The following is a 22,517-nucleotide window of genomic DNA, read 5'->3' as shown; positions in this document are numbered from 1 at the left end:
CATTTACTCGGCACAATCCCAATCCTGTCTTTTATTATTTATTGTGCACCAAAAAAGCATCCATTTTTCTTACAATAAATTTGGTTAATAAATAAATGTGCAAACCTTGTGCTACATGAAAAAATGTGCCCAATTCAAAAATTCCATTTGCATTGTTTCATTCTACGGGTTCATTCTACATGTGTTTCATGTGTTGATGTCATTTTCAGATTACAATTGTAGTTTAATTGTGGAACCCGTTTCTCTTCTCTTTTTGTTTTGCAGTTCCATAGCGCGTAAGCACAGGCAGTTGGGGGGGCGCAGAGGAAAGCAGGTGCCTCTCCTCCCCCATGAGAAGGAGCTCTTAGCAGCTGTAGGGGAGGATGAGATAAGAAAGCTGCTGACTCATCAAGGTTGGTGTCAGCATTGCATTGTGTGCACGACATTTTTTTTGTCAAGCATGCGACGCGACATAGTCATTTACCATGATGTGTTTGATTTTATTTAAAGATCGTCTCTAGGCCCAGCGCCGCCGAAGGCAGAGGGAGGAGGAGCAGTCCTCCACGTCATCAACGTGCAGTAAGTACTGTAGTAGTGACACTAATACAGTGGTTCCTTTTCCATTTGTCCAGCCTTCCATTGTTGATTCCAGTGTCATTGCTTCTCGCTCATGCAGTGACAGGTAGAGCCTCTGCGATGCTCTGTCAGGTAACGCAAGCGATTGCGTAACTTACGTAATCTGACAGAACGTCGCCGCTCTGAACTGAGGCGCCTGATCAGTGGCGGTGCACCTAGCACTCGCCGGCGCCGCTGGAACCAGGACAGGTAAGTGCCTCGTATTTGTTTTTTTTTAATGATTTTTTCTAAATGGTGACTGCATGTCCCTGCCTTGTAGATAAACGTTAGTGACCTGCCCTGTATTGCCATGCTAATGGATAATTAATTTTATCTATTTACACTACAGTATATTTATTTACGTTTATTAACGTTCATAATTTCTCCTTTATAAATAGGTGTCATCCAGTCAGAGGGGGAGACTGAGGAGGAGGCTGAGGCAGCAACGCCCACATGTAAGTTAGTATAATCTTGCTGGTATCTGCTGAGTGATCATACATGTTTCAATGTTCTTGTACTAATGTGTGAGATTGTTGTACACTGCAGATTGTAATGTTATTTTCTATCATTAATCAACAGCTACTGAGCAGGAGGTGGAGGAGACCTGCCCTGTAGAGGCTGCTGGGGATGCGGCAGAACAGCCAGACGTGGCAGATCCAGGGAGTAAGCATAACTTTTTTTGTATTTTTCAGGCAAATATAGTATTTTAAATATGAAATGCTGATGGCATACCTTGTCTAGAATAGCTTGTGATTTATTCTGCAAGGCTTCGGTTTAGCTGGAATTATTAATTATATTAGTTCCCCTCTGCAGCTGATTCCAGTCTTCCTGTTAGCGTGCCCTGTGCTTGTTATTTCCTCAATGTCCCTGATCACGCCACCTTCTTGCTGCAGTTCAGATTCCCAGTCTGAGCCAATCACTGTTAATCATTGTGAATAACACAGCAGGCTGGAGGGGGTGTGTCAGAAAAGAATCTCCAGCTATTGGCTGGCAGTCCCTGGACATGTTCAATCTCTGGCATGCCCCTAATGCATGCATTAACACTTTTCTCATGATGTTATACCTGTTATACCTCCGAGCCTAGACCAGGAGTGAGTAACCTACCTAGCCTAGAACAGAAGTGGGGCTTATTCAACAATCAGTGGCCTTACAAAATTATCAACTTTAAAAAGTAGCCTGCTATATTTTATTAAGCAACTTTTTATTAGGTCATCCCAAATGCAATGGCTTGAATGGCTTCTCTTTGGTGAGTGTAATGTTAAAAGCTGGTATAGCTGATATGTTTTTCTGCAAGTGCAACTGATCTTCCATATTTGCCAAAGTCAGTCAGTCTGGCTGAGGTAGATAAGTTAGCACTTAGGCGTCCATTACACCTTAAGATTTTCTCCAGCCGCCTGTGCGACCAAGCGGATAAAATCTTTGGGAGATTCCCCTTTACACTGCTCGATGTGTAGAGGGGAATCCCTTTGTACTCTGGCCGGGGAGGACACTCAGCTCCGCCCCGGTCAGAGTACAGTAAAGTAGTACTACACCTTCCTGCACAGCTCCGCAAATTTGGTATGACGCAGCGAATTGACAGAGACACCACTATCTCCTACACACAAATTGATTAGGTGCATCTCACTAAATATCAAAAATGGAAAACTGGTATGGAAGTGAAAACATCTCAAGATGTTACAGGATTGTCTACAAGGGCTGGGAGATCTTTGCCTTTATATAATGTTAGGGTGAAGAAGCCATGTGTATTGTATTATCTATCTAATGTATTTTCTTTTCTTCACAGGTGAAGTCTTCATCCTTCAACTGCACCCTGTGGACGAAGGCCTGGACCTGCCCGTGTCTGGTTGGACTGACTGTCCTTCCTCCCCAGTGGTTTCTACAGGGCATGTTCTCCTCCACCCTTCATCAACATCCCGCCACCTGGACAGTGACACATCCATTGGTGCCTCCTCCCCAGTGCATCCTTCTCCACCCGCTCCAGAACAAGTACACATCCCCCACCCTCCAGAGCCACATGTGACTGATTATCTGCGGCGCATTGTGGAGGTCCAAGAGAGACAATATGCCTTAACTCGGAGGCTGTGTCAATCTTTGGCCTTCCACAATCGCCGGCAGCTTCGTCACTATGTGGGTCTGGAGAGGTACCAACGTAGCCTCAGGAGACACCTGGAGGCTACGCGGTACCTTGGTTACCAGTTGGCTGGGATTAATATGTCCCTACAGCGACTGGTCACCAGGTTGGGGGAGAATGTACTTTAATTTTTTTTATTTTAATTTTTTGTTTGTTTTGTTTATGTTAAAAATAATAACATTTTGTTCAGAAATAATTGTTTTCTTGAGTTTTGCTTTCCTTGTTAGATTTGTGTGATGTTTATCTAAATGAACTAGTCCATATATTGTTACTAACATACTAGAGGCCTTATAATTGTAGTTTTTCTACATTTAACCATCAGGCTGAACTTAGAAAATTGATGAGATTTCTTCTGTACACTATTTCAATGTGCAAAGGGTAATCCCATGTATTGTGTCCAGTCACGCCGTTCAGCTTTCCCTCCACCAGAATACACAAGAATACACAGCAGATAGTTACAGCAGGGGTTACTATACAGTCCTCAACAGTTCACAGGACATAGGTTGCAGGCTTGCAATCATGAGGGCAACAGTTAACCGGACAGAGGTTCACAGGCTAACGCAATCACAAGGGGCAACAGTTCAAAGGGCAGTGTCATGGTTATGCAATAGAGTTTGTCTGTCAGCATACCTGTCTCCATGTGTTCATCTCTAGAGACCAGCTGACCCTCACCTGACTGCTTTTGTAAGCTCTCCTCTAGCATGGCTCCACCCCAGCTCCTATCAGGGAACCCTATATTAACCTGTGCACTGCAAGCCAGCAGTGCTGATCAACCATTGTGTGTTAGCTTTCGTGTGTACTGGCTGTGTTTCCTACGTCTGATTCCAGTTAACCGACTTTGGCCTGTTCTCTACTATACCTGTCTGCTCGTGACCCTGACCTTTGGCGTGTCCCTGACCATCCCTGTTTGCCTGTGACCCTGAACCTTGGCGTGTACTCTGTTGTCCTTGTCTGCTTGTGGCCCCGACCTTGGCTTATCCCTTACTTGCTTGTTGTTCCAGCCTGCTGCCTCTTTCCTCTTCTCCTGTAGTCTACCGCGAGCATGAGCTGTGAGACCGTGGGGGCCGTGACCTGGAGCCAGACTGTAGCGCAGTCCATCCTCACCACTAGAGGCTCTGGTGAACACCTGCTGGCTCTTGGACTCCGCACCCTGGGAAATCTATGCTCTAGCTCCCAGTGGGATCTGTGTTAGTGATCCAGTAGACCTGCTTCCTGAACCTCCCAGGGTTCAATCCACAGCAGTCAGTCCTAGAGTCCACTACCTAGCGGTGCACTTCCGATTCCTACAGAGTGCATCTGTCACCTAGCCTCAAGGTGACCTGACAGGCAGTCATCATTTCCAGGGCTTGAGTAACATGGCAGCAGGGTAGATTACTCACTCACACTGGTGACTTTGGACAATTGCAGATGATCATGAAACAGGCGGAGAATCAGAGAGGGCCCTGGTGTCCCCAGGGTCAGAGATGGTAAATGGGAGGGGTCCTGGGCATCTGGATGCAGCTCAGCAGTGACCAACTAATCTATCTTGCATAGAATCACGTTTCCAACTGTATGCTTCTTTGTGCTATGTTGTGTTGGTAACATATTCTGATCCTTGAGTTGACAGTCTCTCCATCAAGAGGAACTGTCATGCTGTTGAGGTCATCTTTAATCATTGTCTCTTATTTCCAGACCACCAAACAAAAATGGTTAAATTAGCACATGTTGCTATTTGTATTTACAAAGACAGCAACACGTGAGCAGTAGCGCCACGTCAAGGCTTCAACCCTTGCTACTGTCCGTTCACACAACATTCATTCATGCAATCACACACACTGTAGTCACTCTACACAACATTCATTACAAAAAAGGGTGATGGAAGGAATAAAGGGAAAAATTTGGATTGCTTAAAACAATATAATTCTATTTAAATTTTGGGGTCACACCAAAATCAAGTAGACAACTGCTATTGTGTCAAGTGATAAGAAAATTTAAAAAAATTATTTTCCTCAACATTTGGATGGTTCCTCTGAGTCCCATCTATCTTCACTGTCCATTCACACAACATTCATTCATGCAGTCATGCACACTCAAGTCACTCTAGTCCCATCTATCTTCACATGGTAACAATGATTCAGGTCTCACAAGGGAGGTTAAATTTGAGGAAAGTTATTTGTTCCATCAAATGGGGTGTTAGTTGTGAACGGTGTGGATTAAGGATATTCCCAGTAATAGAGAAAATTCCCTCACTTTGCACAGTGGTTGGAGGACAGGATAGTAGTTGCTGGGCAACCAGGCAGAGACCAGGCCACAAACTTTTCTTACCATCCCAATAGGTCAAAGGGTCCTCTGTAGGAAGCAAAGGTGCTTCATATAGGTAGGCCCTGACCATTTCAGAGGCACTGCTCTCCTCTCGATTACCTGCTGCTTGACCTGCATCCACCAGATTGTCAAGTGCCTCTACCCAACATGCACATGCTCCACTCTTCCAAACCGGCCTCATCCGTCGTACATCTCTGTTGCGGCAAATTCCGGACCCTTTCAATCAATTTTTCTTTCCAGTAGGAGAGGCTGTTGTCTCTGAGTGCCAGTTTGCCTTTGATCCTGGGATCACACAGGGAAGCCAGCATGAGTTCAGGGCTTTTGCGGACACGGTCATTTAGCCGATCTTTTAAGTTAGCTTGTAGCTTTCTGATGAAAGACGCTACATCGGCATGAAGTGGGCTGCCACAAACAGGCTCACTGTTTTCTAGGAACGATCCCATCTTATCTATGGGATAGGTAAACAAGGGTATGACCTGTCCTAGACTGGCATTGCTCTGACTCAAGTTTTCCGTCACATTCCGAAAGGGTTTTAAGACATAAACGAGCTGCCCAATTATACACCAGTCATCACGTCCCAGTGTGGAATCAATCCCGATGCTGTGGCGGGATGATAGATTGTGGATGGCTGTCTTTTGCTCCAAAATGCATTCCAGCATTTCCAGGGTATAGTTCCACCGGGTGCTGACATCTTGTTTCAGGCGATGTATGGGGAGCCCTGATTGTCCTTGCTCCTCCCTCAACAGTTGACTAGCCCCTACACTGCGGTGGAAATGCCCTGCAATCTTTCTGCAAAGGTCCAAGATTTGAGCAATCTTGTTGTTTTTCTCCACTGGGATTGCACCCTTGACCACTAAGCAGTATGTGTGCAGAACAGCGCACACCGACAAAAGATCCATCTTGGAGAGCTTTAACCATGTTTGAACCTCCGTCTGTCACAATGAACCCAACAGAGACATTGGTGACTGCCCGCTCTCCAAACCAATTGGCCAACATTGATCTAATTACACGCAATATGTTGGCAGAGCTGTGTTTGTCATCACGGACTTCTGTGTGGAGCAGGAAAGCTTGATAACCCTGCTGGTCTTTCGCTGCAGACCTGCTTCCTGATGGAGTTTGAACTCTTACACCAGTGCCACCACCAACAGGCACAGTGGCCTGCCGCCAGTGTGCAGTCAAAGACAGGAAAGCGTGTTGACCGCTGGGAGCTGTGTACAAATCAGTTGTCAAATGAATTGTCTGACCCTCGGCTTTGGCCATTTTTTCCTTCAATAATGCAACGCACGAGTGGTATAGTGCTGGAATAATCTTTCTGCTGAAAGTTGTTCGTGCAGGAACAAAGTATCGTGGAGCAAGAGCATGCATGAGCTTTTTAAACGGCTCCCCTTCAATCATGCGAAAAGAGGCTCCTCCAACAGCAATGAATTGGCCAATGAGGCGGGTGATCTTGTTGGCCTGCTGTTTTGACATGCCCTTGGAACTAAAGCCAACAAAACTATCGAGGGTAGGCTGATGATGTCCTTGGGAGGATGAGGAGCCTGATTGGGTCTGCAGTGGAACTACTGCACGTGGACAGGTTGTATTAATTGAACCCTCTCTATTACCTCCTGTGCTCTGAGTAAGTGGTGTGCTTGAGGGGGTACCACCAGTACAGCCAGAGTCCGTTATGCTGCTTCCTGCGCTACCATCTTCTTTTTCTGCCTCTGCCGGCAGTAAAGTAGAGTGGTGGTAATTTTTAAAGTGTAGGTTCATACCAGCATTGGTTAAATTACCTAACTTTTTACCCCTACTTACTTGCTTCCCACACAATTTACACTTGGCAATGTTTGAAAGCATTTCTAAACGTTGCTGTGGCGGGATGCAGCCCCTTTACCCTGTTGATATCTATTTAGGGCTGATAAAGCTGCAGCAGGTAGCACACCAGTGGTGGAAGCTGTTGCCACTACAGTTACACTTGGTGAACTAGAACTAGTGCTGCTAATGGCAGGGGTGCTGGGGACTGGGAGGTCAGTGATATCATCACAGGATTCTTCCATAATAACAGAGGGAGAAGGAGAGTTAGCAGCAGATGAAAAAAGTGGACTGCTACCTGTCCTACTCCTTACAGAATATCCCTCTTGCACTTTCTCCAGGTCAAGCTGTAAGTCCTGTGGGCTAAGATTGTATAAAACATCTGCAGTGTTTGGGGAAAGAGGAGCATCACATTCTAAATCATCTTCTTGGGCCAATGAAAAAAAAGTTTCACACTCTGTCTCTGTTGTCAATGTAAAATGCAGAAAGAAATTGTACATTTTTTTTTTGCACAATAGTTGTCAATTAATAAGATATTTCTAACACACAGCATAGGCATACTTGGATTTACAGCCCAAAGCAGTTTATGCTACTCCCCCTGAGTATGGCAATACCCCATTTGTGAGACTTCTTCACAGCCTAACTACACAGAGACCTGAAATTCAAGGCTTTCTAGGGGCACAAATTATACATCTAATTTCCTGACCACCTTTCACATTTGTGGAGGCCCGAAGAGCCAGGACAGTAGAAACACCCACAAATTACTACATTTTGGAGAGTAAACACTCCAAGGTAATTTTAAGAGGCCAAAACATATATGTACAAGTGGAGGATACAAAGGTGAACTACAGGTATCAGTTTACATGTTTCACACCAAGGTCGGGTGCTTACTCATGAGCTATGAGTAAGCACCCGACCTTGATGTGAAACATGTAAGCTGATACCTGTAGTTCACCTTTGTATCTGGCACTTGAATAAAGAAATTGCATAGGAGTGCGGCCAGCCAGCCTTCTTTTCTTCTAATTTTAAGAGGCATTTGAAGACTTCATTTTTTACCACTTTTGTTTGCAAAAGAAAATGAAAATTATTTTTTTGACTCGGTTTTTTACTAAGTTGTCAGTTCAATAATATATTTGTCACACAGAGCATGGGCATACTTAGAATTTCACCCAAAAACATATTCTGTTACTCCTCCCAAGTATGGTGATACCACGTGTGAGACTTTTTCCTTGCTTTCTCTCTATGTGGAATCTTTTCGAATAATCTTGGACTACTATGGTGGATAGACTATTGAGTTAAGGTTAGGCACATTCGACCACAGGTTCGATAGACACAAATTGTTATTGTTAGCGTCATGTCGAATCTCCTATCTATATCGAACTGTTGTCGCAATGAAAATGAAAATAAAGCATTTGTTTATGTCGGATCTTTTGTTTTTCGGAATCTGCGCTTTCGTTATCGTTTGTTAAAACGATAACGAAAATACCTGAAATTCGGACAAAAATGCATTTGGACGAAAACGAATGCACATGTCTAGTATTTATATATTTTTTTATATCTATACAAAAATGTTTTGCCTTTGATTTCTATTTTAAACTGAATGGGTTGTTTTGTAAGGTGTCCGTTTACAATCACTTTAATTCACTGAATTTAGAATGCCCATTATGGGTCTAAATGGATAAGAATGCAGGGAAAAAATTGAAAGGGCAGGTGTGTATTATGGAGGGAGAGGTGGAATTGAGGAAGGAAAGGGAAGGAATGAGAAGAAGGATGAAAATATTTTTATTCCCCAGAAATATCACTATTTGATTGTTTTTCTTTTGTTTGTTTTTTTAGTCCACGTCACAACACATGAAGTAAGGGGTGGATGGGAGACGATGGAGGGGGGAGAATAAAGAGGGTGGGGGAGAGAGGTTGTGAGAGGCAAGGATTAGGTAGAAGGGTCTGGTAGTCACTAGACCTAGATCAGTCGGGTTATTTACATTCAGATTTGGGGAGCCTCCACCTCTCCTGTTGTCTCTTTCCTCCTCTTTGGGTAATAATTATGGTAGCCATGATATTTGAACAGGGTCCTAGGTTATACAACTTTATTATTTGTTTGTTATAGTTTTTTCTGTTGTGTTATGTACGTGTTGTAAACAGGGCCAGATTAAGAGCATCATGGGCCTGGTGCTGAGAATTTCGGTGGGCCTTTTTATGGAAACAAAATGAAAATGCAAACAATTTTTCGCTAAAACGAATTAAATATACTCTCACCAGTAATACCAGCCGTGCAGCCTCTGAGCAGCAGCAACACCACCAATACCACCTGCTATGCGGTCTCTCACCAGCAGCAACATAGGGAGACCACATTTCCAAACTGTCATTTAGGGACATCCCCCTTTTCCCAAAAAAAAGATGAGGGTGGAGGATGTAGTCTCGGGGTTGGCAGGGAAATCGGCAGTGGAGGTGATTTGTCAGGCAAATGGCTGGTGTTAGTACTTAAAATCAATCATCCTGACACCATGCTTGATATGGTGTCAGGATGATCAAATTCCATTATTTCAGTTACTACATTGTAATATATAGTGAAATAGTTCAACTCACCATCGTGCAGAATTAGTGGGACCTGAGCTTGTCACTTGCCACCAGATGCAGCATGTCACTTGCCACCCATAGCCTGCCACCAGATGTAGCGTATCACTTTCCACAGTTGCCTGCCGCTAGATGCAGCATGTCACTTGCCACCAGCAGCCTGCCACCAGATACAGTGTGCCACTTGCCACCAGATACAGTGTGCCACTTGCCACCAGATACAGTGTGCCACTTGCTACCCACAGCCTGCCACCAGATACAATGTGCCAATTGCCACCAGCAGCCTGCCACCAGATACAGTGTGCCACTTGCCACTAGCAGCCAGCCACCAGATATAGTGTGCCACTTGCCAACAGCAGCCTTTCACCAGATACAGTGCGCCACTTGCCAACCACAGCATGTCACCAGATACAGTGTACCACTTGCTACCGACAGCCTGTCACCAGATACAGTGTGCCACTTGCCACCAGCAGCCTGCCACTAGATACAGTGTGTCACTTGCCACCAGATACATTGTGCCACTTGCCACCAGATACAGTGTGCCACTTGCCACCAACAGCCTGCCACCAGATACAGTGTGTCACTTGCCACCAGCAGCCTGTCACCAGATACATTGTGCCACTTGCCACCAGATACATTGTGCCAATTGCCACCAGATACAGTGTGCCACTTGCCACCAGCAGCCTGCCACCAGATACAGTGTGTCACTTGCCACCAGCAGCCTGTCACCAGATACACTGTGCCACTTGCCACCAGATACAGTGTACCACTTGCCACCAGCAGCCTGCCACCAGATACATTGTGCCACTTGCCACCAGATACAGTGTGCCACTTGCCACCAGCTCCCTGCCACCAGATACAGTGTGCCACTTGCCACCAGCAGCCTTCCATCAGATACAGTGTGCCACTTGCCAACCACAGCCTACCACCAGATACAGTGTGTCACTTACCACCAGCAGCCTTCCACCAGATAGTGTGCCACTTGCCACCAGCAGCCTGCCATCAGATACAGTGTGCCACTTGCCACCAGCAGCCTACCACCAGATACATTGTGCCACTTGCCAACCACAGCCTACCACCAGATACAGTGTGCCACTTGCCACCGGCAGCCTGCCACCAGATACAGTGTGCCACTTGCCACCGGCAGCCTGCCACCAGATACAGTGTGCCACTTGCCAACCACAGCCTACCACCAGATACAGTGTGTCACTTACCACCAGCAGCCTTCCACCAGATAGTGTGCCACTTGCCACCAGCAGCCTGCCACCAGATACAGTGTGCCACTTGCCACTAGAAGCCTGCCACCAGATACAGTGTGCCACTTGCCACCAGCAGCCTGCCACCGGATACAGTGTGCCACTTGCCAACCACAGCCTACCACCAGATACAGTGTGCCACTTGCCACCAGCAGCCTGCCACCAGATACAGTGTGCCACTTGCCAACCACAGCCTACCACCAGATACAGTGTGTCACTTACCACCAGCAGCCTTCCACCAGCAGCCTGCCACCAGATACAGTGTGCCACTTGCCACCAGCATCCTGCCACCAGATACAGTGTGCCACTTGCCACTAGAAGCCTGCCACCAGATACAGTGTGCCACTTGCCACCAGCAGCCTGCCACCAGATACAGTGTGCCACTTGCCAACCACAGCCTACCACCAGATACAGTGTGCCACTTGCCACCAGCTCCCTGCCACCAGATACAGTGTGCCACTTGCCACCAGCAGCCTTCCATCAGATACAGTGTGCCACTTGCCAACCACAGCCTACCACCAGATACAGTGTGTCACTTACCACCAGCAGCCTTCCACCAGATAGTGTGCCACTTGCCACCAGCAGCCTGCCATCAGATACAGTGTGCCACTTGCCACCAGCAGCCTACCACCAGATACATTGTGCCACTTGCCAACCACAGCCTACCACCAGATACAGTGTGCCACTTGCCACCGGCAGCCTGCCACCAGATACAGTGTGCCACTTGCCACCGGCAGCCTGCCACCAGATACAGTGTGCCACTTGCCAACCACAGCCTACCACCAGATACAGTGTGTCACTTACCACCAGCAGCCTTCCACCAGATAGTGTGCCACTTGCCACCAGCAGCCTGCCACCAGATACAGTGTGCCACTTGCCACCAGATACAGTGTGCTACTTGCCACCAGCAGCCTGCCACCAGATAGTGTGCCACTTGCCAACCACAGCCTACCACCAGATACAGTGTGCCACTTGCCACCAGCAGCCTGCCACCAGATACAGTGTGCCACTTGCCACCAGCAGCCTGCCACCAGATACAGTGTGCCACTTGCCACCAGCAGCCTGCCACCAGATACAGTGTGTCACTTGCCACTAGAAGCCTGCCACCAGATACAGTGTGCCACTTGCCACCAGCAGCCTGCCACCAGATACAGTGTGCCACTTGCCACCAGCAGCCTGTCACCAGATACAGTGTGCCACTTGCCAACCACAGCCTACCACCAGATACAGTGTGTCACTTACCACCAGCAGCCTTCCACCAGATAGTGTGCCACTTGCCACCAGCAGCCTGCCATCAGATACAGTGTGCCACTTGCCACCAGCAGCCTACCACCAGATACATTGTGCCACTTGCCAACCACAGCCTACCACCAGATACAGTGTGCCACTTGCCACCGGCAGCCTGCCACCAGATACAGTGTGCCACTTGCCACCGGCAGCCTGCCACCAGATACAGTGTGCCACTTGCCAACCACAGCCTACCACCAGATACAGTGTGTCACTTACCACCAGCAGCCTTCCACCAGATAGTGTGCCACTTGCCACCAGCAGCCTGCCACCAGATACAGTGTGCCACTTGCCACCAGATACAGTGTGCTACTTGCCACCAGCAGCCTGCCACCAGATAGTGTGCCACTTGCCAACCACAGCCTACCACCAGATACAGTGTGCCACTTGCCACCAGCAGCCTGCCACCAGATACAGTGTGCCACTTGCCACCAGCAGCCTGCCACCAGATACAGTGTGCCACTTGCCACTAGAAGCCTGCCACCAGATACAGTGTGCCACTTGCCACCAGCAGCCTGCCACCGGATACAGTGTGCCACTTGCCAACCACAGCCTACCACCAGATACAGTGTGCCACTTGCCACCAGCAGCCTGCCACCAGATACAGTGTGCCACTTGCCAACCACAGCCTACCACCAGATACAGTGTGTCACTTACCACCAGCAGCCTTCCACCAGCAGCCTGCCACCAGATACAGTGTGCCACTTGCCACCAGCAGCCTGCCACCAGATACAGTGTGCCACTTGCCACTAGAAGCCTGCCACCAGATACAGTGTGCCACTTGCCACCAGCAGCCTGCCACCAGATACAGTGTGCCACTTGCCAACCACAGCCTACCACCAGATACAGTGTGCCACTTGCCACCAGCTCCCTGCCACCAGATACAGTGTGCCACTTGCCACCAGCAGCCTTCCATCAGATACAGTGTGCCACTTGCCAACCACAGCCTACCACCAGATACAGTGTGTCACTTACCACCAGCAGCCTTCCACCAGATAGTGTGCCACTTGCCACCAGCAGCCTGCCATCAGATACAGTGTGCCACTTGCCACCAGCAGCCTACCACCAGATACATTGTGCCACTTGCCAACCACAGCCTACCACCAGATACAGTGTGCCACTTGCCACCGGCAGCCTGCCACCAGATACAGTGTGCCACTTGCCACCGGCAGCCTGCCACCAGATACAGTGTGCCACTTGCCAACCACAGCCTACCACCAGATACAGTGTGTCACTTACCACCAGCAGCCTTCCACCAGATAGTGTGCCACTTGCCACCAGCAGCCTGCCACCAGATACAGTGTGCCACTTGCCACCAGATACAGTGTGCTACTTGCCACCAGCAGCCTGCCACCAGATAGTGTGCCACTTGCCAACCACAGCCTACCACCAGATACAGTGTGCCACTTGCCACCAGCAGCCTGCCACCAGATACAGTGTGCCACTTGCCACCAGCAGCCTGCCACCAGATACAGTGTGCCACTTGCCACCAGCAGCCTGCCACCAGATACAGTGTGCCACTTGCCACTAGAAGCCTGCCACCAGATACAGTGTGCCACTTGCCACCAGCAGCCTGCCACCAGATACAGTGTGCCACTTGCCACCAGCAGCCTGTCACCAGATACAGTGTGCCACTTGCCAACCACAGCCTACCACCAGATACAGTGTGTCACTTACCACCAGCAGCCTTCCACCAGATAGTGTGCCACTTGCCACCAGCAGCTTGCCACCAGATACAGTGTGCCACTTGCCACCAGATACAGTGTGCCACTTGCCACCAGCAGCCTGCCACCAGATATAGTGTGCCACTTGCCACCAGCAGCCTGCCACTTCCTCCAGGACTCTTCCAGGATGGGTAGAAGGGACAGGGCCTGCATAGTCAAACAAATCCCTGGAGCCCCCACCCCTCCTGATCTGGGATGGTATGGTTGTGTGTAAAATGAATGCCAGGAGTATTGATCAGACCAAGTTCTATAGAGGGGGGTGTGTACAGCCTTTGGGCTCACACTGGTTTGCTGCAGTTTGGGCGCACTGCTTGTGTATCTGCAGTTTTAGCTTGCAGTCCTATTGATTTTGGTGCGCTTTCAGAAAAAACATGCAACCTAATAGAAATCAATAGGACTGTGGGTAAAACGCAGGAAAACTGTGGATACACCAAGCAAAGCAGTGTGAACCCACCTAAAAGCACAAGGAGCCGAGTCTACATATTGACTGCAGTTATAAGAGCCATTGCTGAAGATAAAGGTAAAAGAGGGGGAGAGAAGGGAGATAAGAGTCCAGTCACTGAGCTCACACTTGGATGGGAAGCTTATCACTCACATATCTGTTCACCTTCTATCTGCCGGCTGCTCTGTTCATAATTTCCCAGCCCACACGGCTCCTTCACTGCACACAGAGAGAGAAGAGAGAGGGGAGGGGGAAGGCAGAGCCATTTGTGTAGGGGGGGACTGTGCACTTTGAAACTGTAATAAACACAGTGAGCCAACACAGATGCAGCCAGACACCCCTACATTTACACACAGCTTCTCCTGTCCCAGAGAAGTTTATGGACAGGAGAAATCAGGCTTATACTGCTGACTGGGAGGGCCGATTTTAAGGCAGGGGCCTGGAGCTGCAGCTCCATCAGCCCCTATGTTAATCCGGCCCTGGTTGTAAATAGTCTTCCCTTTATGAAAGCTTTGTGGTTTTTTTTTCTCTATATCTATTTGTAAATTATTTAAAATGAATAAAAAGAATTTAAACACAGGCTTGCATTTAGAGACAGAATCAGTCAGAACTCGTTTACACTTGTGGTTGGGGGGCTGAAACATGGCTGAGCCGTGCCCCCCAACTGCTCCCACTTTAGCTGCAAAGGCACTGCCACATGCTGAACATGACCCATTCAAGTGAATGAACTGCCCTGCAGCCATGTGTAATACATATGGTTGTGGCATGGTAGTGCTGCATTTAGGTTGTTAAGAAAGGCATATCACCGCCTCACCACCTTTCAAACACTTCTGAAAAGTTAACTTGGATCTGAGTGTGGATTCCTTTTCAGAGGAGTGGCAGTATTTGCCGCTAATGTAAATCAGTCCTAGAACAGTTATTGTGCAGCACTCCTATGGAGGAAGCAGTGCAGACTTATTTAACCACTTGAAGAATGGCATGTTAAACCCCTTTCCTGCCCAGGCCATTTTTCTGGCTTCAGAGCTGTCACACTTTGAATGACAATTACTCTATCATGCAATACTGTACCCAAATTAATTTTATATATTTTTTTTCAGACAGATGCAGCTTTCTTACGGTGATATTTAATCACCTCTGGGGTTTTTCACGATTTTAAGGATAAACAAACATTTTGAAAAAAAATGTTTATGTTACAAAACTTTGCAGATGAATAATTTTTCTTCATAAATTTAGTCCAAAGTGTATTCTGCTACATTTCCTTGGTGAAAAAAAAAAAATAAATAAATATGTGTGTATTAGTTAGTTTGTGTGAAAATTATTGAGTCTACAACCATGGTATATATTGGTTCTGACTGCCTATCTCATTTCTTGAGGCCCTAAAATGCCAGGACATTAAAAAATACACCCAAATTACCCTTTTTTGGAAAGTAGATAGTTCAAGGTATTTAGTAAGAGGCATTGTGAAGTTGTAAATTTATGCCACAATTTTTTGGAAAATGTAGAAATTAAATAAAATGTGTTTTTTTCATAAAGTTGTAATTTTAACAAATTGTTTCTCACATACGACATAGGCATACTTACAATTATAGCCCAAAACATATTCTGCTACTCCTTCATATGGAGATACCACATGTGTGAGACTTTTTCACAACCTAGACACAAAGAGAGGTCCAAAATCCAAGGAGCACCTTTGCCCTTTCAAGGAGCATAAATTGCACGTCTAATTTCCTAACTTCTTATCATGTTTCTTGAATTCATGAAGTGCTAGGACAGGAGAAACAACCACAAAATGGCCACATTATAATTATATATATATATATATAGATCTATATATAGATCTATATATATATATATAGATAGATATAGATATATCTATATCTATCTATATATAGATATAGATATATCTATATATAGATAGATATAGATATATATCGATACAGTATATACACATACACATATACACAGTATATTCTGAAAAGCATAGTAAGTTTTTTGAAAATGATATTCTTTTTGTCACAAGTTTTTCGAAAATGTGGAAAATGTAAAATGCGGAAAGAAATTGTAAATTTTTTTTTTGCACAATAGTTGTCAATTAATAAGATATTTCTAACACACAGCATAGGCATACTTGGAATTACAGCCCAAAGCAGTTTATGCTACTCCCCCTGAGTATGGCAATACCCCATTTGTGAGACTTCTTCACAGCCTAACTACACAGAGACCTGAAATTCAAGGCTTTCTAGGGGCACAAATTATACATCTAATTTCCTGACCACCTTTCACATTTGTTGAGGCCCTGAAGAGCCAGGACAGTAGAAACACCCACAAATTACTACATTTTGGAGAGTAAACACTCCAAGGTAATTTTAAGAGGCCAAAACATATATGTACAAGTGGCGGATACAAAGGTGAACTACAGGTATCAGTTTACATGTTTCACACCAAGATCGGGTGCTTACTCATGAGCTATGAGTAAGCACCCGACCTTGACGTGAAACATGTAAGCTGATACCTGTAGTTCACCTTTGTATCTGGCACTTGAATAAAGAAATTGCATAGGAGTGCGGCCAGCCAGCCTTCTTTTCTTCTAATTTTAAGAGGCATTTGAAGACTTCATTTTTTACCACTTTTGTTTGCAAAAGAAAATGAAAATGATTTTTCTCCTCCCAAGTATGGTGATACCACGTGTGAGACTTTTTCCTTGCTTGGACTGATTATGTACCAGAAATTGTATCTTGTGTATCACAAAAATCAACCAATTGTATCAAAAACTGTACTCTAATGGTGCCTCTGTATAAGTGGTCAGTGAATATAGCTTAGTGTAGCATCACCTGTAGTAATCCCCATTCCTATAAGCCCAGCAAGCCTAGTCTACTGGTACATAGCTGCCCCCAGGAATGCCATGTTCACTGGCCAGTAAATACAAGAGGCTGAAGAAAGGAAAAACAAAAGAGCTCCTGTTAATCCAGAAGGTCAGTTGTCCACAGGAGATGGGTGGGAGTGAAGTCTCACCGATCATGGGACATGCAGATGGGTGAGCTCAGGAAGCAGGCAAAGGAGACATGGTCAGTAAATAGGCAAATGATTGGTCCAGACATTAGGCATAAATGGGGTCAATAAACAGGTTGGGGTCAGTACAATCAGCAGCCAGAGGCAACACTGCACTGGTGTGATGTGAATGGGAACACTATTGCTGGTTGAGCTGGTTCTGGTGACACTGTACTGATATGGTGGCAATCAAGGACACTGTTGATGACTGCACTGGCTCTGGTGACACTGGCACTGGTCTGTCTAGCAATCAGGGACATTGTTGCTGGCTGCACTGGTCAGGTGACATTGTCACTGGTGTGGCAGCAATCAGGAACACTATTGATGGCTGCATTGGTCTGGTGACATTGGGACTAGTGTAGCAGTGATCAGGAAAACTGTTGCTGGCTTACACTGGTCTGGTGACACTGAACTTGTGTGGCAGCGATCAGTAACACTGTTGCTGGTATACACTGGTCTGGTGACACTGGGACTGGTGTGGCGGTAAACAGGAAAACTGTTGCTGGATGCACTGATCTGGTGTGGTGGCAATCAGGAACACTGTTTCTAGCTACACTTGTCTGGGGACACTGTGACTGGTGATTGTAGCAATTTTACTGTCTCCAAAAATGCTAACAAGTTTAGCTGCAGAGGGGGCATACACAAGCATCACAAATGCAGCAGGAACTTTACTCCCTGTCACTTTCAACAAATGTAGTGCCCACTGATCATGACCCATTCAATAAATTGGGGCATTTGTGTGGGTTACAGGGGGAGGGGGTTAAAGCATGCTGTGAGGAGGTAATACGATGCCTCCTCACTGCCCGTTAAATGTTCTCTTCAGAGAGCACCGTACATATGAACAAGGCTTTATCAGGAGACACTGAAACTCATGTTGCGGTGATCAGGGACACTGTGATTGGCTGCACTGGTATGGTGACATTGGCTATTACTGTATGTCAGTGCAGCAAGCCATTGTCTCTGATCGCCATCACAGCATTACAATGTCACCATAGTGACACTGCACTGCTCAGGAAGCGGTTATTGTTTTTTTATCCCCAAAGAACCCTGCAATCACAGGGTGTGCATATGTGGCGGGTGTGGGAGGACATACGGGTACATCCTCCCAAATTCAGGAAGCCATCGCTGAGCCATTTGTATACAGTGGCTGGACGGGAGGTGGTTAAAGCGACCCTTACATTAAAGAGGAGCTTCAGTCTGTTAGAGAAAAATTAAAAGAATTTAAAGAAAAGGACACTTACCTGTCCAGGGATCCAGCGCCGTCCTCACCTGGGATGGTTCTTCACCAGTCTTCTGGTCCCCGGGACCAGCATGTTTACTTTGGGAAACCAGCTGTGATCCCTTGCAATTTCACAGCTTGCTGCCCACTGTGCTGCACTTTGTGACTGGTCCTGCAGCCTTCTGGGACCTATGATGTTTCCCAGAAGGTTGCGAGTGGGGGGGGAGCTTCCGGTTGAATCTCTGCAGCGATTTGACAAGAATTGGAAGTGGAAACCTGTAAAAAACAGGTACCTGCTTCCCCCCAGCCCAAAAAAAGTGCCAAAAGTAGAATAGCAAGTATAAATCATATGTACAGTGTAAATACTCACCTTTCCTGCTCCCCATGCCACTAAACACTGCTCTACTTAGTAGAAATCTTCCTCCGAAATCCACAGGTACATCTACACTTCTTGTGAATCTTCAGTGTCTCTCCGCCAGCTCTCACTGGTTCCTCCTGCTGACCTCCATGCCTCTTCTGTTATTCTCTAAGGAGAAAGCAGTGAGAACTGTGGCATACTCAGGAAATCAACACTAGTATAAGGGTATGTGCCCCTGCAGGCTTTAGAGAAAGATGATTGCTATTGAGCACTGGCACAACAAGTAGGAATGGTATGTTATTACATTGTTCTTTTACAGGTCTGATTTTGGAAAGAATAACATTTAATTACAGGATAGCTTTAATGCGCAAACTTGGAAACCTCATAAAAGTATAGGCAGTATATCTACAAACTATACACAGAAACAACCTTTTTAAACTCTAGCAATCAATGATAAGATTGCTTGTTTATAGATATGATTATTTATATATATACAGTGGCTTGCGAAAGTATTCGACCCCCTTGAACTTTTCAACCTTTTGCCACATTTCAGGCTTCAAACATAAAGATATAAAATTTTTATTTTTTGTGAAGAATCACCAACAAGTGGGACAGAATTGTGAAGTGGAACGAAATCTTTTGGATTTTTGAAACTTTTTTAACTAATAAAAAAATGAAAAGTGGGGCATGCAAAATTATTCGGCCCCCTTGCGTTAATACTTTGTAGAGCCACCTTTTGCTGCGATTACAGCTGCAAGTCGCTTGGGGTATGTCTCTATCAGTTTTGCACATCGAGAGACTGAAATTCTTGCCCATTCTTCCTTGCAAAACAGCTCGAGCTCAGTGAGGTTGGATGGAGAGCGTTTGTGAACAGCAGTTTTCAGCACTTTCCACAGATTCTCGATTGGATTCAGGTCTGGACTTTGACTTGGCCATTCTAACACCTGGATACGTTTATTTGTGAACCATTCCTTTGTAGATTTTGCTGTATGTTTGGTATCATTGTCTTGTTGGAAGATAAATCTCCGTCCCAGTTTCAGGTCTTTTGCAGACTCCAACAGGTTTTCATCCAGAATGGTCCTGTATTTGGCTGCATCCATCTTCCCCTCAATTTTAACCATCTTCCCTGTCCCTGCTGAAGAAAAGCAGGCCCAAACCATGATGCTGCCACCACCATGTTTGACAGTGGGGATGGTGTGTTGAGTGTGATGAGCTGTGTTGCTTTTACGCCAAACATACCGTTTTGCATTGTGGCCAAAAAGTTCGATTTTGGTTTCATCGGACCAGAGCACCTTCTTCCACATGTTTGGTGTGTCTCCCAGGTGGCTTGTGGCAAACTTTAGACGAGACTTTTTATGGATATCTTTGAGAAATGGCTTTCTTCTTGCCACTCTTCCATAAAGGTCAGATTTGTGCAGTGTACGACTGATTGTTGTCCTATGGACAGACTCTCCCACCTCAGCTGTAGTTCTCTGCAGTTCATCCAGAGTGATCATGGGCCTCTTGGCTGCATCTCTGATCAGTCTTCTCCTTGTCTGAGCTGAAAGTTTAGAGGGACAGCCAGGTCTTGGTAAATTTGCAGTGGTCTGATACTCCTTCCATTTCAAAATGAATGCTTGCACAGTGCTCCTTGGGATGTTTAAAGCTTGGGAAATCTTTTTGTATCCAAATCCGGCTTTAAACTTCTCCACAACAGTATTACGGACCTGCCTGGTGTGTTCCTTGGTCTTCATGATGCTCTCTGCGCTTTCAACAGAACCCTGAGACTATCACAGAGCAGGTGCATTTATACAGAGACTTGATTACACACAGGTGGATTCTATTTATCACCATCAGTCATTTAGGACAACATTGGATCATTCAGAGATCCTCGCTGAACTTCTGGAGTGAGTTTGCTGCACTGAAAGTAAAGGGGCCGAATAATTTTGCACGCACCACTTTTCAGTTGTTTAATTGCTAAAAAAGTTTAAAATATCCAATAGATTTCGTTCACAATTGTGTCCCACTTGTTGGTGATTCTTCACAAAAAATTAAAATTTTATATCTCTATGTTTGAAGCCTGAAATGTGGCAAAAGGTTGAAAAGTTCAAGGGGGCTGAATACTTTCGCAAGCCACTGTATATACAAATACATATAAAAGTTGCAAAATGACTACAGCTTAGTGCAAAGAGCTGGTTCTAAGTGAAAGTGTGTTTAAGAAGGACTGTTTCTGTTGCCTATTGCAACCTATAAAAACTTTCCTATAGTTATCATGCATGGAGGAGAGAATCTAACTGGTTTGCTTTGGATAATACAGACAATAATTTGGATACAATTATAATTCACACCTGTAGCACAAAAAAGAGTGGTTTGCAGCAACCCAAATTAACCAATCAGAACTTAGCATTCAGAGAGTTAAAGTGGTTGTAAAGGCACAAGGTTTTTTACCTTCATACATTATATGCATGAAGGTAAAAAACATTGTGTGCAACAGCCCCCACAGCCACACTAATACTTACCTGAGCTCCCTCTCGATCCAGTGATGTTCATGAGAGCCTTGGCTCTCCGGGGACTCGCACTCCCGATTGGCTTTTGGCAGGAGCCACTGTCTCACACTGCTGTCAATTACAGCCAGCCGGCTCGGAAGTGCACCTGCTTGGGTGCCTCCCCAGCCAGCTGCTTGCTGTGTAGGTGTCAGCAACCATGAATCTGACCGAGACAGAAGTGCCGTTAAAAATCACACTCATTTATTAATAATAATAGTAAAAGGTAAACAGAGCAACATAGTCAAATCATAGTCAGAGTTCGGTAACCGGAACGTCAAACAAGCCAGGACGTCAGGGAGCCAGAGATCAGCATACTACAGGATAGGCCAGGAAATCGGGAAACTGGAGAATCAGCATAGTGGAACAGCAAGCAGGATCAGGAACCAGAAGCCACATCAACCAAGAAAGTCTTCAACAGGTACACAGGAGAGAGTCTCTGCATGTGTTGACCAAGGCGAAGGCAGAGTAACTGAACTGAACAGCTTAAGAAACCAGCAGGACTGACGAACAGGATATCATCATCAGGTGAGTCACTGTGGAAAAGATTGGAGCTGGCAATTAACCGACAGCTAAGTGGCCTGCTCTGAGAAGGAAGGGCTGAGCCCAGCCCTAAGAGGGGACACCCGGCAGGAGTGAGGGGCCAGGAGTGCTGGCGTGGAGGTTCCAGGCTGCTCTGTGCAAAACCATTGCACAGAACAGGTAAGTATAACATATATAGAGAGAAACTCCGCACTCAGGATAGCAACAATATATTATAACAATATTATAGCAGGTTGCGGCCTCCCCTAATCAGTCCCTGGAATGGGACTGAAGAAAGTAATGATGTGCAAGTGTGGGGTTGGTGGCGCTACCTACTGGCTAACTTATAAGGATGAATATAGTGGCAATGTGCATGCCAGTGGTGAATGCGTGTATGGAAGGGTTAGTTACCCCGATAATGCAGGCTCCATGCATCCATACCAATGTGCAAAAAAAAACAAAAATAAAAAATAAAAAAATGTTCAATACACAGATAAAAATAAATATTAAGTGAATCCCAATAAACCTCACATATATATGTGTGGATAAGAATAACCTTGAGAGATAAACCTCATGGGATCCATGTACCATCAAAAAAACCTTAATGTCCAAAAGATAAAAAATATATATACATTATGTGCAAAAATGTATAAAACCCAAAACCAGCAAAATCCAGTGACACACATGTGTAGTCATAAACCGTAATAAAAAATCAGCATGAAGATATAAAATATATATAAAAAATTAT

At 45.8% G+C, this 22,517-nt stretch overlaps 1 long non-coding RNA gene across 1 annotated transcript in view; it reads left to right on the top strand.

The window, feature by feature from the left end:
• LOC141145910 (uncharacterized) overlaps positions 1-560 on the top strand; it is a 35,883-nt gene extending 35,323 nt beyond the window's left edge. Inside the window, exons 2-3 of the long non-coding RNA XR_012244698.1 lie at positions 265-392; positions 490-560. This is a non-coding gene — a long non-coding RNA (uncharacterized lncRNA). The remainder of the gene's footprint in view (positions 1-264; positions 393-489) is intronic.
• Positions 561-22,517: the final 21,957 nt, after the last annotated feature.

This window comes from Aquarana catesbeiana, linkage group LG05, assembly GCF_042186555.1.
Source record: "Aquarana catesbeiana isolate 2022-GZ linkage group LG05, ASM4218655v1, whole genome shotgun sequence".
NCBI classification, from domain to species: Eukaryota; Metazoa; Chordata; class Amphibia; order Anura; family Ranidae; genus Aquarana; species Aquarana catesbeiana.
This window is presented reverse-complemented; position numbering and strand designations above follow the sequence as displayed.